Source organism: Dama dama, chromosome 31 (genome assembly GCF_033118175.1).
Source record: "Dama dama isolate Ldn47 chromosome 31, ASM3311817v1, whole genome shotgun sequence".
Taxonomy (NCBI): domain Eukaryota; kingdom Metazoa; phylum Chordata; class Mammalia; order Artiodactyla; family Cervidae; genus Dama; species Dama dama.
In genome coordinates, this window is record NC_083711.1 from 7,910,900 (window position 1) to 7,929,839 (window position 18,940).

General features: G+C 38.3%; 1 protein-coding gene across 3 annotated transcripts in view; it reads right to left on the minus strand.

Moving 5' to 3' along the window:
* SLC5A3 (solute carrier family 5 member 3) overlaps nucleotides 1–18,940 on the minus strand; it is a 53,450-nt gene that overhangs the window by 11,830 nt on the left and 22,680 nt on the right. The window contains exon 1 of one of the 3 annotated variants that reach the window (XM_061134189.1): nucleotides 1,655–4,291. The exons of the other annotated variants lie outside the window; for them this stretch is intronic. The gene's annotated coding sequence lies outside the window, so the exon portion shown is untranslated. Of the gene's footprint in view, nucleotides 1–1,654; nucleotides 4,292–18,940 lie in introns of those variants that run through there. 3 annotated transcript variants of the gene reach the window in all.

Here is an 18,940-nt window from a genome sequence, read left to right on the forward strand (position 1 = left end):
AGACACGACTTAATGACTAAACGACAACAAAATGAATCTTCAACTACTGTTGAGTTCTAAGAGTAATGTATTTTGTAGCTAAGTTAGGGTCCTGGATAGAACAGGTATTTACTAGGTATTATTATCCACTCCCAAACACAATACCAAGTATTGCTTAATCTAGGTAGACTACTGTCACAAAATTTCCCTAAATTTCTACTACAAATGTACATCTGTGCTAGTCATCACACATTAACCTAGAAACTGTGACATGACTCCTGCCTTAAAGGGAAACCAGATGTTCCATACAAAGAAACTAGGAACATACAATTTATAAACAACCCTGAATTTTTATTTTGTTAGCTAGAAGACATTGAAAAAAGTTTTGGGTTTTTTTTTTTTAATGTTAAAGAAAGTAATCTCCTTCCCTTCCAACAGGCATTATTTCCAAGAGATCCTCTGAGAGGATAAAGGCACTAACTCAAGGTGTGATTTTGCTGAATGATTTTTCCTTTTAATGCTTTCTTGTTGAATGGTATACAAAGCAAGGAGAGAAGGGAAAAAGAGAAAATTTTTCTGGAAGACTGAAAAACAACATCATTATTGTTATATCTTCCAAACCTAAACAAAACAGACATCTGTAAGCCATTAGGTAACAAATTATTAATCAGATATTTTTATTAATTGTATTAATCAGATTTTTTCCAGTCCTGGATTAAGAAAATCACTGAAAAACAGACATTTAAATTTACCTAAAATTGAGTTTATGAATATGACAGGTTTTCTCCTGGAAAAAGAGAAAAATTCTCAACCTTCAAAGTAATTATAATTGGAGCTGAGAAAGAATATGAAAAACATTTTGTTATTCAACCTAATGCCTTCCACATGTTAACTCCTGAAGTGATTTCTCCTTTTGAGATAACGCAACGTCAGAGTGAAACGTTTTTCTATGCTTGACAAAGCAGATGCTTTTTGATGAACTGAGATATTTTCCTTTAAAAATCAGTAGCAAAGTTATCAAGTCCTATAAATGATACTAAAGCCACCTCTTTTCAAAACAGACCACAGTACTAGTCACTTAACAACATACCTCTTAAGGAGCTGGGAAAAAAGCTTAAAGATAAATGCTCTACCGTATTAGTTATTAAGTCTAATTAATAATACTGCCACATAGAAATGTCTTAAACTGTTCTCTATGCCTTTTTGAAGCTTAACACACTACAGCAACTATACTAAAAAAAAAACTGACTAAAATCCTTCATCCTAAAACTCAGTGTCAATAATGACTGGCATGAGTAAAACTGCCACAAACAAAAACAAAAATACACTAAAAGCTGGGACTTGTATCACTTTATTCTTGCCAAATCCTGAAACTGGTAGTATTTCTATGACTACTTTCTCTGACCCTGAAACATTCAAGTTATTTTTTTTTAAAAACCTGGATATTATTTAGGAAGAATTACCTAAATTTCAAACAAAATCTAATCAAATAACTAATAAGCAATTATTATTTAAAAGGGCACCTTTAGTGTTTCACTATGAATTAGGTCCTCAACTACAAAGAAAACTGTAGCTGAACTGTAGCTGGCAGTTATGAGATCCTTCCCTGCCATCAACAGGGCTCCCCCTGCCACCCAACATCCAGCCACACCCCTGCCATTCTGTTCCAACTTACACACAGGTAAGCCTAGTTCACTGGTCCGAGGGCCATTTCAAGTGTCTCTCTTCTCAATGGCAGTCGTTGGCCATCTCCTCAAGAGGGACAAACATCCAGTGTTTATTTCTGTTTGGAGGGAAGGTGGAGTGGAGTACGCATTGTAGTGGCCACTACAGCAGCTTATTCGTTCGAAGAACAAAAGCACTCAGGCACAAACTAAGCCCTTCCTTCTCCAATCACTAGGAAGCAGTGCAAATTGACCACACTGTTCCCACTGTCAAACATGACGCACATCAGACATCTTAAGCCATACTCCGCTCCCTGATGAATGCCTAGGCTGGTCTAACCCCTAACTTCCCTAGAACAGCTAGCGGGTCAGCTAGAGAAAAGATGGTCTGCCCGCAGGAGAGGCGGCAGAGAGAGGGCAAACGCTAGTCAGGGCTTGAGTTCTCAATGCTTCCTCCCTCCTCAGATCCTCCAAAAGCCACTGCCGGCAGCCCCCATCTCACGGGACACTGTGTCAGTCTGTGGACAGATTTAAGATTTTTCCAATTTAAACAAAAAACATCCAGAAACCAGCACCTAGTAAAGACTGGAAAAGGAAAATTAAAATAGGTCAAATCAGTTTATAGAAAGATGTAAAATACTCAATGCAATGCAGCCAAATTCATATCGAGTCATTTAGATTGTCACAGCCTTGAACTTCAGCCTTTCAGAAGATGAACTGTGCAATTCCTAAAAATGGTCTCAAATAAAATATACAGTATGTTTTGCATATTTTCTCTCACTCTTTTTAATAAGTAAACATTTCTACAACAAAAATATAGTGAACACTATCCAGAGTTCCTTTACTGTTAGAAAGAAGACACATGGAAAAAATTTTTTCTCCAGCTGCTAAAAAGAAGCCTTTTAATTTATGTTTTCGTATTTCTAGGACTAAGCTGGTTCAGTGTTGAGATAAATCCCTTAAGTGAGAAATGTAGGACAAGGAATAAAGTAGGTATAGTAATGGTAAGTGTGTGGGCTGGTTCCCTCATAGTGCATTTTTAAGAAAACAATTATAATGTAAGTAATAGTCATAGAATGTATAAAGAAATAGTCCCCTAGTTATAATGGCCAGTATAATAAATTTAGCCAACTTGAATCAAACACAAGGATGTCATGAAACAGAGACACTCCTCCCAACAGGAGGGGGCTTCCTTCTCAGACAACAGGGTTTTATTGGGAGTTCTGCACAAAATTAGAATACAATCTTGGTAAATGAAAGCACTATTTCATGTACTTGGATGAACTAAATTACAACTGAAGAATTAATCCACATAGAGAAGCATACATAAATATCTGCTGTTTGAACTAGAAAGAGTCAAATAGGAAAGATCAAATTAACATCAGCTATTAAACTCCTCCAGATAATATAATCAAAACAAATTAGTTATAATGACCAAATCTAACATTTCTCTTCTATTATCTAGGGAGACCATACAATTTATCTTTCAAACTAGGAAGTTATTCTGGGACACTCTGTCCAGAATAGGATGTATGGTCACTCTAAAAAGACATTCATCTGCCATAAAAATCAAACAAAGAACAAGTAAAACAATTCCTAAAGCCATCAGGGCTCCAAGTCATAATCAAGTCAATGAGGCACGTGGACCGACAAAGAGTAGAACACAACGACTCTCAAGGTGACCAAACCACAATCTTTTTAGCTTTGGGCTCAAAAAGTACCATCTGAACAGGCAGAACCCAGTACTGACAAAAGTAGGCTTGCCAAGTCTCATGCATTTTCTGACCCAACGGTTTGATAAGGAGTAAGCACACCTAGGACGTCTGTCATCTTGCCCAGTGCAACAGGCAGGTGTTCAGTAAATGTCACTTCACCATCTACAACTTGCATAGACTGGAAGTGGTGCCATCAGCCTCTTTCAAATTAAACTGCCAATGATACCCCAAGGCATTTTAGGAGTGTCTTGTGCTGTGCTTGCTACGTGCTTAGTTGTTCAGTCGTGTCCAACTCTTGTGACCACATAGACTGTAGCCTGCCAGGCTCCTCTGTCCATGGGATTCTCCAGCCAAGAATACTGGAGTGGGCTGTCATTTCCTTCTCCAGTCCAACTTCTTAGGACCCCATAGACTATAGCTCTCCAGGCTGCTCTGTTCATGGAATTTTCTAGGCAAGAATACTGGAGTGGGTTGCCATTCCCTTCTCCATAGGAGCTTCTTAGAAGTTATTTATTGATAAAAAAGAAATAGATAAAATAATGTATTAAATATGCAGTTCTCTCATGAATATTTTGAACTAACTCCCAACCACCTCATCAACTATTAGTGCCTATCTACATCACTTCATTCAAATAAAACTCACTCAAGCAAAACTCAAGGAAAAAAAAAAACTCACTAAATTTACATAAAAATCTACTTTTCAGACATATTTTTCACTTTCGTCATCTTGATTCAAAGTCCAATAAAGCCAATTCCACTAGTGGAAGAGGCTATTCATGCTTGGTATGTAAATACTCGAAACAGGACCTTCCGTTGCCCAACCCCTGCTTCCCTTAAAAATGTAGAGCTTGGCTATGAGAGCAGTTTATCAGGGACACCAAAACAAAAGCCGAGTGCTTCTAATACAACTTAGATCAATTCTTAGATCAAATTACAAATGGAGCTGGAGACATTGTATGTAGTCATATAACAGTCCCTAAAACTTTTAAGGAGCCTGCCCTTAAATTTCTTTGGCAAAGTATTTCTACTATACCTACAATCTCACTATTCAAGCTTTTGGAAGTATATAAGAAATGTCTGAAGCCCTGAATTAAACTCAAATGGCTTATTCTGAGGGTTTATATTCTGAGGGTTCCTAGTCACCATGTCCCAGCACAGGGGCAGGAGGTGAGGCAGAATGAGCAGGGATTAAAGCCCTGCTCTAGCAGCCTCGACCAACCAGAACAGCTCTACACTCTAAGCAAAGTACTGCTGGGAGAGGGGTTAGGAGGGATGACTTCCCAGGTAAGTAAATTAATTCTTCAAATAAAATGTTCTTCACCTGGAAAAGTTCATAAACCACCAGACTTATCACTTCATCCATACACAAACACCCCTGAGATGCAGTCATTTTGACTTGCTTCTACCACTGCCCGAGTGTGGCTCACAATGGGTCTGTCTGGTTTTGGTTGTTGTTCTAAAGAAGTCTCGGCTAATGAAGAAGGTCTTTTGGGTATGGGGGCAACTTTGAAACTACTGCTGGTTTCAACCTTTATTGGATGATACCAGAACATGTGTATGGAGCAAACTCCAATAACCTATTTCTTTCAGAGCAACGAAAACATAAAATAACAGAGTTGTAGCGCCTATGGTACCATATTATGTAATCCCGATGACTAAACATTGGTGTTAATTTTGAATGGGGAAGAATTCAAGAGGCTCAGTGCGGTTTGCTTGTAAAAGATTGATTATCATGTAAGTTATACATAATGGACATTAAAAAATAAAAACTTGGCACTAAGTCCTGACACCTTGTAGGTACCGTGCTTAAAGTGCTGTCTGCATTACTTTAATCCTCACAATAATTGTGGGAGAAGTACAATTATTATGATCATATTACACACAAGAAAACTGAAACCAGTGAGGTAGTGTAACACCCCAGGATACAGTTATTTGTGTTTACATCTGGATTTGTACCCCCATTTGTGTCTGAACTGCTTCTTCCCTTAATCACTACACAATACTATCTTTAATGAAAAGGGCAATTTATTAACAGAAACAATATTAATAAAAGTCATTCAACATCAACATTAAAAAGTTTAAAAATTTTTGAGCTTGCAAACACCTAAGATGTATAAATAACAAATGTTAAACAGAAGAGACTGCAAAAAATGCACAGGATAAAGTCCAACTAAAGTATCTATGTATGATCATACGTGATGGATACATGTATGAAGAAAATAAAGAGATTAAAACAAAAAGAAGTCCCAGGCACAGGCTTCCTATGTAAGTAAAAACGTGCAGATCAGAAAATTCAGCTAGAAGATTAAGGTTTAACCAGTTTCTCATTCAAGATGAAGGCTTTTGCCTCCATTCTCTTTTTCAGTGTTAGAATTAAAAAATTAAGTCTCAAAGTCTATTCTACACCTGACGTTGTTACCATGGCTATATGTGTCTCAGTCATCCTTCTTTCTTCTGCTAACTTCCGTCCTCTGCTAACTTCCATCTTTAAGACATTAAGATTGAAAGAATTAGCTCGGTGATCTAGAGATATGAGTTCTCATAGTAAAATCTACAGACCACTCTTCTTACTGAATGAACTGTTTGTAACCACCTATCCTTTTCCCTGCGAGTATGCATAATTTGGTTCATCACCCTTCAAACTATTCCACTGAATTCCTCATCTCAGAGAACGTCAATTCCATCCTCACTATTACTGTTTCAGTCAAAAATTAACAGCCATCCTTGAAGGTCTGGGCTTCCCTTGTGGCTCAGACAGTAAAGAATCCACCTGCAAAAAAAAGAAAAAAGAAAAAGAATCCACCTGCAATGCTGGTGATCCAGGTTCAATCCCTGAGTTGGGGACATCTCCTGGAGAAGGGAAAGGCTCCCCACTCCAGTATTCTGACCTAGAGAATCCCATGGACTGCATAGACCATGGGGCTGCAAAGAGTTGGACACGACTGAGCCACTTTCACTTGGAAGGCTTGCTCACTTTCCCTCAACCCACACACAATCAATCCATTAGCAAAATCTGCTGGCTTTATCTCAAAAATATACCCACAATCAGAACATCTATAATCTCAACTGCTAGCACTCTGACCTTTTGGCTCAAAGGTCATTTCCCTAACCATCTCCATCTCTCCTTATCCTGATTTATTTTTCCCCCAACAGCACGTAACAACTTCTAACATACTTCAATAAATCTTCATTGTGTTTACTGTCACCTCATTACCAGAACGTTAAATTCCATGAGGGCAGAGACTCGTCTCTCAGGTTCACAGATGTGGCTGGTCTGTCTAGAACATCATCTTACACACTATATGCTCAAATGTTTGTTAAACGAATCCAATATTAATGAATAAGCACCTTATCAAGAGTGTTAAAATTCCAACTGTCTATACACTCATGAACAATTGGGTTTTAAAGCAGTAACAGAAGGTAGATTAAAAGGCCAAGAAGTAGGTTAAGCATTTCCTCCCTTAGCAAAGTGATTTGCAATCTCAAACAGCGCTGGTTGAGAGTGTGCAGAATGACAAGGCAGATCAGACTAGGCAAGCATGCTGCCCTTTGTTCAGATGAAAACCTCAGTGGGCCATGACCCAGGAGAAACCTGTCTGGAGCGACCATCTCATCTCATCCACCTACCTATGTTCCTTCATGTGCTAGCTCCACTTCACAGTGTGTCCCAGATCTCACCTCTGCAACCGCCAACAGCCACCTCACCGTGAGCAGTGGCACATGCTTCGTGTGTTACAGCTGTTTCCATGCTGGTGTGGGCAAGCAGCACCTCCCTCAGCTCCCTCGACACAGGCCCCAGCCTCCTGTTGATGTCAACGCAGGAAGAAATCTTTCCCATCTCTGCCTCTCCACTAACACTTGAAGAGTTCACTAAAAACTTACTTTAATAACTAGCACTTCCCAACTCGAGTGCCAGGCACCATTTTTATACTACATGCACCAGATCATTTAATCCTCACAAAATCCCCCAAGAGGTAGGCATGGTAACTACTCTAAATTTGAGGACATATTAAAAGAATTACTAAGAAAGTCCAGAACCATCCTCTGTGAAGTAAAGATGAAGAATGTGTCCTTTCACAACTCCCCAGTAAGATATATGTAAAAAGTAGAAATAAATACATCTCAGAAAAATAAAATCTGCCAATCAATTCAGGGGAAATGATGCAATCTGAGAATCATCTTCTGTAGTCCCTAATGAAATAATGTTCTGAGGCAGTGATTATGCTTGATGCTAGAAGGTGAAAACGTTTGATGGGGACTTCAGAATGGATGAATGAAGTTGACAACAGCTGCCTCATGACATGATGCTACACCCCAGAACTCTTGCAAAAACATCAAGTAAATACAACCTGTTGACTCTGCTTCGATTCAGGTTCAAGCAAGTCAACTGTAGAGACACATCTAATACAATTTAGGACATTTGAATATGGGTATCAGATGTTAAGGAATTATGGTTAAGTGGCATAAAGGCACTGTTTTTTGTTTGTTTTTTTTTAAGCCCTTACCTTTCAGATATATACTAAATATTTACAGGTGAATTTTTCTGTCTGCATTTGCTTTAAAGGACTCCAGCAAAAACTGATTTAGTATGTGCATGCACACACACGCACATGTGTGTGAGCTGCTCAGTTGTGTCCAACTCTTTGTAACCCCAACTGATTCAGAATTATCAATAAATGCTAAATCTGGTGGAAGACTGCTGGAGAAAAGAATATTCAGTCTCAAGTTTGTCACTCCATAAATCACTTAATAATTTCTAAAGGAAAAAAAGTACATTAATAATGGAACAATCTGGTGGATATCACCTTAACCAAATGACTATGTGACATCCCCAACAATGGGACAAACTGACCTGTCTCCTCGTATAACACATTGACATCCCTGTGTAATATTCCTGCCAGCAATGTTTAACCTATCTCTAATCATGAGAAAGCAACTAGACAAATTCAAATCTAGGGACTCTCCAGACTAGAGGGCCTGGGCTCTTCAAAGTGACACTGTCTTTAATGACAAAGAACGGTTCAAGATCTGTTCAAGATCAAGGAGACTAAATAACAACCAAATGCATGAACCTTGATTGAATACTGAATTAAAGAACTAACGGCTAACACTGGAATAAGGTAAACTTGAACACAAACTGAACATTCTGCAATTGTATTGTAGTAATGTCAAACTTGTAATGGTCATGCTCTGGTTAGAAAGTCCTTATTCCTAAGAAAGGCAGGTCAACAATACCTGCAACAGATGGTACAGATAAAGAGCCAACAGGGCAAATTTTAATCACCAGTGATCTATGGGAAAAGCATACAAGTGTTAACTTAATGGTTCTTATAACTCTTCTAAAGGTGTAAAATTTTCAGGAAAAAAAAATATAAAAGTACTCCAGCAAAAAATAAACGAATAAAGGGAAGGGGTGGTGGAGATAAAGCAAGAGTGGTAAACATTGATAACTGTTGAAGCTGGGTGATAGGTACAATACTGAGATTCGTTAAACGAGTTACTTCTCTGTATGCTCAAGCCCATGTCTTTAATCCTCACTTCTACAAAACAGAAAAAAACATGTACTTCAAGCCATCATCATCAAGACGGATTACTAATCAAGTTAGATTACTAGGTAAAAGTCCTGTGGGGAAAAAGGTAAGCATTAAACAACCATCATATACAGTCAATTCTTTCAGGAAGGCTTGGCGACAACCTATAAAATAGAAGCCTGCTAGATTGAATGCATGTTAATATAATCACTCCAACACGTCTGCACTCATCTCTGCTCTTCTGCCCACAGCTAGTGGCCAAGGCTCGCTCCCTCGCTGAAGTCTCAGTCTTGCCCGAGCACTGTAACAAAAATATATTAGGCCACATTTTGTCTTTATCCTGATGTTTCTCTTCACAGCATCTGCTAAGTCTGTCTCCCTCATTAGAATGTAAGCCCCAGGAAAGCTGGAACTTTGTCCTATAGTCTACAACACATAGTAGTGGTAGACACTCAAAATAGATGTGAAACACTTCCTTCGGTCTAAAGCGACTTTTTCGCTCTAATACGATTACAGTGGATGCAGTGATCAAAAGTTTAGCTTCTAGCTTTGAGACTGCCTTTAGGATCCTAACTTGGCACCTTACTGAGCTGTGTGGTCCCGGGTACCTTTCTGCTTCAGTGTTTTCATGCGTAAAATGGAGAATACACACACACACACAATACACACAACTTGCTTAAACCAGCCACTGAGGATGAGGTATTACAAGCCATAAGTCTTATAGATGTAGGACACCCAACCACGTCAACTTGTGGTGGTTTACCTTCATGTTTTCCGTTCTTATCTTGGTTCCAATTTTATGTTCCTAGAAAAACTGTTCCTAGAAGAAGAGAAGCCAAGAAGTTTCTCATTTTTCCATGAGACTGAGGCTGGAAAATGTAAACACAAGAGTCTTCCTGGTAAACCAGATTCTAACTCCCAGAAGGCCAAGTCATAAAACAGAAGATCCTGAAATTGGGATGATTCCTCAGGCAGATGCTTTTGGTTAGAAAACTTTTAAATCTTCTAATCTTCTCAAAGGTTTGGGGAATACAGGGTTTTCAAGAACTAAACAACAGGACCATAAACAGGGTAACAGTTTTTGGAAGGAATGGTCGAGTTTATGCCCTGAACAGAACCGAAGAAGTGAACATAAAACTGAGGCATGGTTTTACAGATTACAAATGCAGCTGATTTTTCTCTTACATTTCAAAGATAGAACAAGTAAAATACAGAGAAATAAGATCAGAAATGCTTTCCTTGGATGTCAGAAGGCAGGAGATCTTGAAATTCTAAGTAGCTTCCAATTATTTCATCCAAATCAGATAAAATATTTAATAAAGGAAAGGGTATTAGGAGAAATTTCTTCACTTTCATCTTCTTAAACTGGATTTGCACAAACTCCTGGTCCTCAGTCTATACAGAAGAATGGCATCCCTGAAACCAATCAGGCTACTGGAGTCTCGTGAACTAAAGATCATCCCTAATGGAAACTCAGCATTCTAAGTTTTCAAGATCGTAAACGTTACAAAACTGCGCTCTCATGTCACTGCCAACAAAACAGAAAACAAGCAGTATACTAGCACAAAAGAATGAGAATCAAAGCCACCTACTACTGGGTCATATATTTACCTTGGTTGAAGCCAACTTTCTTAAAAGGACACTGAAGTACACCTTTCCTGTAATACATGCTTGACAAAGATCCTACCTCCAGACTTAGCTGACCACCACCCAGCCAAGGTGTCCCTGTACTGAACTACTTCCACAGCAACCTGGCTGTTAGAGCTGCCCTCGGGTTTCTACACCTGACAAAAATCAAAGCATTTTAATAGCCAAGAAGACACTTTAAACATCGAAGTCTAAACAAAGACAAAACCAGGAATTTTTTATTTTTTTGGCTGCACCACGGGGCTTGTAGGATCTTCGTTCCCTGGCCAGACATCAAATCTGCACACTCAGCAGTGATAGCTCGGAGTCCTAACAACTGGACTGCCAGGGAATTCAAAACCAGGAATTCTTGAAGCTAGGGCAGAAACAGGCAAATGCCAGTTTATGAGCATTGAGTGCTTCAGATGGAGGTTTTAAGAAGTCTCTGCTTTCACTTGCAATTCCATTTTTAAGCTCTCATCCATGTCAATCTCTACTGAAATGTTCCCAAAGTGGGTAGGGATTCCCTTAACTAGGGCACTGTAATCATAATAAAAATGATAGGGGAGATGAGTGGGAACAAGTCAATTGTACCCTGGACTTAACAAACTGGACCTGAGTTTATTTGCAATCTGCTATTGAGTACCTGGAGTGGGAGTGGGGAAGTAACAAAGACAAAAAGGGAAAGTCAGTCAGGGTAATGATTTGGCTTCCGTTCTATGGAAACATGAAGCCTGACCAAAAATTGTAATGCCACATCATCCCCTTGTTCTACACTCTGACTAGAGAAACGCCTAATTTTTTTTCATAGTAATACTATATTCCAAGGATCATGTAAGCTAACGTGAATTACCTTGACATACCCTGAGGGAAAATGTCATCTTCTAGATAAAGCAAACTCTTTCAAGAAGCAGTATTTCAAACCTGTAGGACTTCAGTACAGCAGATGTAAACCAAACTGTACTAAGGAATCCTTAAAATAAGCAATCACCCAGACATCTAAAGAGAAAGTGAACTACAAATACCAATTTCTGACAGTTCACACTAAGTCATACCTCAGTCTTTGTGCGACTCTTTGAAGTCTGTATGTACACTTGGCCTAAATGGGCATACATAATCCACTAGTCCAAAACTAGATATAAACTGATACTTCTTTTAAAGAACTGGATATGTTTGCCATTTACTATTAGTCCTATTGTAAATCAATGGTCAATTAACTAGATGGGTTCTGTCAATGTGAGTGGCAATTTCTGTAACCTAAATGCTGAAAGAGGTCCAAAGGCAATTAAGGATGTCTTTAAAGAACATCTAAAACCCATTATCTAAATCAGAAATTACACGATGTTAGCCAAATCTGACCAACAGATACATTTCCTTAGATCCACAGTGCTTCAATATTTTTGTTGCAAACATCTAAAAATGTAACAAAGACAAAAAGGAATCCCAAAAAATCAACTTCCTGTAACATCTGGAGTTTTGGCTAAGAATAGGATAAAGACAAGGTGGCAAAACCAGGCCCGCACTCCCCATGGCAATAATACACTGTAGTGGTAGGCACCAGCACCAGCATGAGCAAGCACGCACGTGCACACACACACACACACACACACACACACACACCTGTAGCAGCTCTACCATTTTGCCACAGGCCCACTAACCCTTTTCAGTCTTTGAATTACATTACAAAGTGCAACAAAATAATCTAAGGCTAATTCATACTTACCAGTTTTAAAACACCGAAGTCAAAAGAATTCAACACATAACCTATTTCTTAGACAACTTTGTTAAACAGTTTTCACACTAACTCACAAACATATTTACTTCACACTGCCATCTCCAAACACAATGCAAATGATTTCAAAATTACCAGTGTTACTATTCAATCTTAGTCACATTCTTATTTCTTCATCCACTCACACACACACATTTCTCAATCTGCTTCATAAGTGCCTGATATTCTGTATCATCCAATATCTCATTATGGAGCTTCAGAGTAAAATAATCGGGTACAAAAAAAAGTCACAAATTAAGTCTGAAACAAAGTTGGACTTCAGAGGCTGACAGTTAAATATACATCAAAATAAAATGTGCATTCTCTTGTAAATGTCTTGCAGATTTGGATCATAGGTCCCTCTGGCTTACAAGATAATTATTTAAAATTCAATCATGCTAATGATATATGTACATTCCAGCAATATATGCTATAATGCCAAATACTGTTTTAATTCCTTTATAAAAATAAAATCTGTACCAATAGGAATGGGGAAAAAAACTCTTAAAAAATCAACTATTAAATGGAAAGGTGTAGTCTTATAATACATTGCTCCATCAAAAATTATAAGTTAAAAAAAAAATAAATGAACAGAAAAATACTAACTGAAGGTATCACACAGCAACAGAAATCGATTAGGCTATGATCCACCAGCTCCATGTGTCAATTTTACTGAAACAGGGTCATCCCTGAAGTTTCAGCAGCAATTCAGCAAACAGCAATCAAAATTTACTTGAAGATTAAAATACTAAGCTTTCCCCTCACCTGCCTCAAATCACTTTGACACTTACGAGCCTATCCAAAGTAATTCTTTTCTTTAGATTTTCTTCACTTTCTCCAACCTTCTCCTCACTTAAAAAAGACATAAGTCTAACTGAGTACTAGTTCTACAAGGTCAGATGAGAGACAGAGATGAACACAAAGTCCAGCTTCAAATATGTTTAGTTCTTGATGAGGAATCCCAGTGCACTCAGCCTGGCAAAGACCGGCAGCTGCTGAACCAACGTTGCACATCTGTCTGACAGGCCGTTCCAAGAGGTGGAGTTCATTCACTGGACCCCCTCACATACATTCTACATTTCACGGATGCAAAAGCTCAACCTTACTTATTTAGCATACAAGCTATTACAAAGTATGGCTCATGTTCACTTCAAAAACTTTCATGTTCATTTCAAAAACTTCTGAGCAAGTGCTATATTCCAGGTTTGACTCAAGTCTTGGATTCTGGTAGCTTACACATTAACAAAATTTACCTTTTGGAGTCTCTTCATTAATAAAGCGGGAATAATGGAAAATTACACAATAAAGTTTAATACCCTGCCTGAGCACACAAAGGTACCTTAATGACATACTGAACACCTACTACCTCCAAGGTTATGTTACCAATTTATCTTCAAAGACCCTCCAATTGACAGATCACTCCCATTTCACAGACAGGAATGAGGATCCAAGAGGGTTACTATTCCTTGTAGGTAGGTGCCAGGAACCAAACCCAGGTTCACTGTCTCTAAAGCTTTCTGCTGCCCCAGAGTCAGTTCTTTGTTTATTCCAAAATAACACAACCAGGACCTTCATTTCGGATCTTTTGCTCTTCTATTCATTGAGAAAACAAAAACTGGAGCACTTACTGAAGCGGAAGCATCTGTATCCAAAACATACACAGAAGTATTAAGTAAAAAGGGGGTTAAAGCTACAATAGGAAATTTTTAAAAAAATCATACATACCTTAAACATTTTACCTACATGTAATATATAAATGTATTTCCCAATCTGAGTATGGGGTCAAGCACTTGGGAGAACAGGACTGATGACGTAGAGCTCCTTGCTGACCAAAGTTCCTTCTGCTTGATCTAAACTGTTATCTATAAATCCATCATCTACCATGTCCATTCCAGTTTCACCAAAGTGCAAAGCTTTAAGGAGTCCTTGTATGGCAGTCTACATACAGAATCATCCTGGACTATTGTTATCTTCTTTCCAAAACTTTATGACAACTATACCTGATTCTACAGTCATTATTTTAGGGACTCACCTTCAGCATGTTTTTTTTCCAAAGAATCCAACTTGGTTTTCAGGAGAGAAAAAAAAAAGTTTGCACTCATTTCATCAGTTTACATATTTAAACTATTATATTATAAAAGCAAGATTACCTGCCGTGAAATAGTCGTGGAAACCAACACAACTTCTGGTAAGCATACAACTCCCTCAATGCAACGTGTACTGATCTAAAAGCAACTTACTAGCACCAGAGGTCAGCATGCTGTCTCATAGTCAAGAACTGCTTTAGACTGATGAGAACAGGAATCCCCAAGGAAGCTAAATAAGCATCAACCTTGTGGGTAAAGCAGAGCAGACCTGAAACAGACCTGTCCCTCCAGCACATGTAACCTACCCAAGCAGATATGAAACATTCACCAATAAACTGTAACACTAATGAGAAAGCTGTCCACGGGATAAGACATAGAAACACACCATGCAAGTTCAAAGGAAAGATTACAATTCAAAACAGGGCAGGTCCCCAGTATTTGTTTCATATACCAAAAGAGTCAAAATGAACTTGAGGCATGTTTTCTTGGAGATGATCATTCCAAGAAAAGCAGTATCACACAGGCACCAAAGGAAATAGAAGGGAATGATATTTATAGGGATATACAGCAATTTTCTTTACTCATTACTGTACAAAAATGGAGAATGAAAGAAATTAAAAGATGAGGTTAAAAAAAAAAAAGATGAGTCGTATCACAGGTGGCGTTGAATGCCAGACTTCATTCCAAGTATCTCTGAGAAAGAGCACATATCTGAATGTGCTGTAATTTGGCAATGGTGTTGACACAGTCAACTGACATGGGAAGGTGATGAAGTAATCAAAAAGGCATCACTATACAATGGTTTGTATTATTTCCCTAAAAATGCATCCCAGTTTAATTCTTTAAAAGTATTTCAAAAACTTGTATTTTTGCACCCCAGAAAACATATTTAATAGGCATTGATTAGCCTCCCCTCAGCAGTACGTTAGAGAGATCAACTAAGAAAGTGCAAGAACCCAAGCAAGGAACCTAAGTAGCTCAGCTAGGGCAGAGAAGAGACTATATGGGAATGAGACTGCAGGAACCAAGAGTTGGATTGGTTTAGCCCCATGTGACAGAAAACAGGAGCCACAAACAGAAACAACTCAGGCAAGTCTGGGGGTAGGCAACTCACCAAGTTTGAACCAAACCGAGTTAGCAGTGTCATGGGAACATCCAGGAGGCTATAACCAGCACAGAAAAGCACAAAATGCCAGAGTTCTCGGCTTGCTACCAAAGAAAGGCAAACCATACGAAGGCAAAGGTATAGAAAAAGGAGGGAAAGGAAGGAATCAAAGCAGAAATCTCAGGATATAACACCGTAAGAAGTTAAGATAAATGGTGAACCTAGGAAATTATGTCTGTTTCCTCTAAATCAGGGGTCAGCAAGCTTTTTCTTTTTTTTTTTGGGTAAAGGACCAGATAATAAATATAAACAAATGAATAGGGTTATGTTCCAACACACCTGTATTTATGGACTCTGATATTTGAATTTCATATAACTTCCATAAAATCATCTTTTAATTTGTTCCCAACTATTTAAAAATGTAAAATCCTTCCTTAATCTCACAGGCCACACAAATGCAGGCAACAGGTCGGATTTGGCCTGTGAGCCATACAGTTCGCCAACTGCTATTTGGAGCACAACAAGGATAACAGGACTGGATTAACTGTCTTTTCCCAAACTTCTGATGGTAGTTTTTCCTTGAGATAAATTGGTAACTTACCAGACAGTCATTAAATGTTAATGACTTCTTTAAATCTGACTAATTCCTTCAATTTGATTCCCCTGAGAAAAGATTAACTACCTGTGTTGGCAACAATCCCTGTTGGTTTAGAATTGCCTTCCACTAAAAAGATGCATTCCTCATGATGAACAGATAAGTCCTACCTGTACTACAAATACAATGAGGGTACTAGATGAAAAACATTACTCTAGAATTTCTTCATTGCTTTCAAACTTAAGTTTTCCTTGGAGTGATTTTATAATCTAAAGGTTGAGAAGATTCAGTGGTAGTCTCCATGTGAAAACATCTAGATTTTGAAAGGCAATAAACATCTGCATTGAATGTGCAAGTCACAAAGGAAACAAAAAAAGGTTAGTGCAGAAAGTCAAACTTGTGACCAACAGTCTTCACACATACAAACCACATCTGGTGAAGAAGGATTCCTTAGCCCCCAGCCACTCCTTGTACCTTAGCTGTAGCTCAAGGGCAGGGACAGCACTCCTTCAATCGCTTGCTGCAGCAATAAGCTGGAACCCAAGAAAACTTTAGTACCAAGTCAAAGTATGACACTGCTTGCCCACAGGCTCAGCTCTTTCCTTACGGGGTAACTGTTTTAAGTGATCTGATTCCAAGTAGACAAAACACAAAGGGTGGTTACTGAAGATAAAGATACAAGCTAAGCTGTTAAGGGCAGGCTCGGAGAAGTGGAAAAAAAAGAGACCAAACAGTCATCTGACAACTAGAACAAGGATGTTTCCATTTGAACTTCTGTCTGCCACCACCTGACAGCAAAAATACCACTAGTTCCTAGTTATCAAATATTGCCAAGCTAGCCAAGCTACAATGACCTAAGGTTGGCCAGTCTCATACTGAGTTCCCAGCTAGACCCTACGCCTCCAGAAAGTATTTAAAATGCTAACAGTTTGGAGAAACTACTTTCACAAAATGCTAAACTTGGGATACAACTCTAGAACACACTTTTGCCAGGTCTTCTAATCAAAAATGCTTGACTGAAGAAAAATATGAGAAACTCTTCCCTGCATTATCAGAAAACCTATTGCTTTGTACAATTATAGAAACTAGAATATAACTACACTTCTATTTCTAAATGTAAAAACCCCAAGTCATAAACTCAGCACATCATAAAACTCTTTACTTGCAAAGAACTATTTCAATGGGCTATCCTTAACATTTAAAATATAATCTTTCAACAAAATTAAATATGAAAGATATTGAACAAAAAATAACTTGTGAAATCTGTTTTAATTAAAAAGATTTTCAAAGCAGCCATCTGCTTTTACTTCTATTCGAAAAATATACGAGAATATATAAATGCTATTTTATTGTACACACCTATATTTACTTAGAATTAAACTAAGAATTAGAACTAAACTAATTATTTAAACCATTAACCTTTAATTCTTCATGGAAAAATTCCTGAGTAGCAATGAGAAGACTTCAGGAAAAAATATTTTCCCAGGGCTTTTACAACTCTAAATATGCCAACTGGTTATCATCCTTTGGGCAAACGTGATAACACATGTTACATGTTCCTAAACTAAGTAACCAAAAAATATAAATGTTCTGCATAGATCTCTTTTTAACCTCAAAATTCCTCTTCCTGAGCCTACCCCAAACGTACAAATTTTTCTACAAAGTTCAGCTTTTCAACATAGTAAATGGCTTTAAGTTAAAAAACTGTCAATTCATTCTTTTACCTAGCTTAAATGAAGCGCCCATCTTTTATATCAAATTGCAAAGTGAACTCAACAGACATAAGCAATTTCTCAAACTCTCAAGAGAAGGGACCTCAGAAATCAGAGTCCTATCTCACCCACCAAAGTCATGACCTCTCCTCTCCTCTATCTACCTAAACTTCTCACAGCAAGAGGTCAGCGGGGACGTGGAGAGAAAACTCACCATCTCACAGGCAATTTGTTAATTTTTCAGTTGTTGGAAAATGTCTTCCATAGGCTGGACTGAGACTGCCTGCAGTGTGTGGTCTTTCCTCTGCAGCTGTGTCCTTCCACACTACAGCCTTGAATACTGTGTTTGCAAGAAGTGAATGTAACTCTCACAATGCTAAATCTATGATAAGCTTCTCAAAACCTTTTTGTTCTGGAGACTCTTCTACATAATGGTCTAAGACTGGTCTAAGCATCCACCTTCTCAAATGGCCTTAATCATGACCTTTAAAAGTCTAGTTTCACAACATCCATGACTTTACTGCATCAATTTTCAGAATTAAAGTTATCTACTTTTCGCATCAGACTGGTAAAAAAGGGGGGAAATATGGAAATAAGTCAACTTTATATATACATGTTTAATAAAACTCAAGCTAAATGGTACATGCAAGTAAATTTCTTCTTGGGAGGTCTGGCGTCTACATTCCTAAGGGCACAGACTTCCAAGTGCAAAAAAAGCACTCACAGTGACTCCCAACTGCAAACGAGAAAAACCACTGAAACGTCTAAGTGACTAACACACAACTGAATATAGTTCAATAAGGAGTCATTCTACATACTACACTCTGAAATCTTCCAAGGGGGACTCCTGTAGAGACTGCTACAATGTGGTGGGGCTCCAACACAAGAAATGCTATGAAAGCCTCAACACAGTATCTGCACCTTAAATTCGACACCTCTTCTATGCTCAATTTTAAGGACTCTGAGCTAGGGAGTCAAAGGAAATGCAAGAGTTGGACAGGGAAAAGTAATACACCCCAAAGAGAGGAGGAATGCTCTTCAGGCCTATGGTGGTGGTTTAGTCACTAAGTCACATCGGGCTCTTTTGCAACCGCATGGACTGTAGCCCACCAGGCTCAAACGCTCTTCAGGCCTATAGAGTATCCCCCCAAAAAA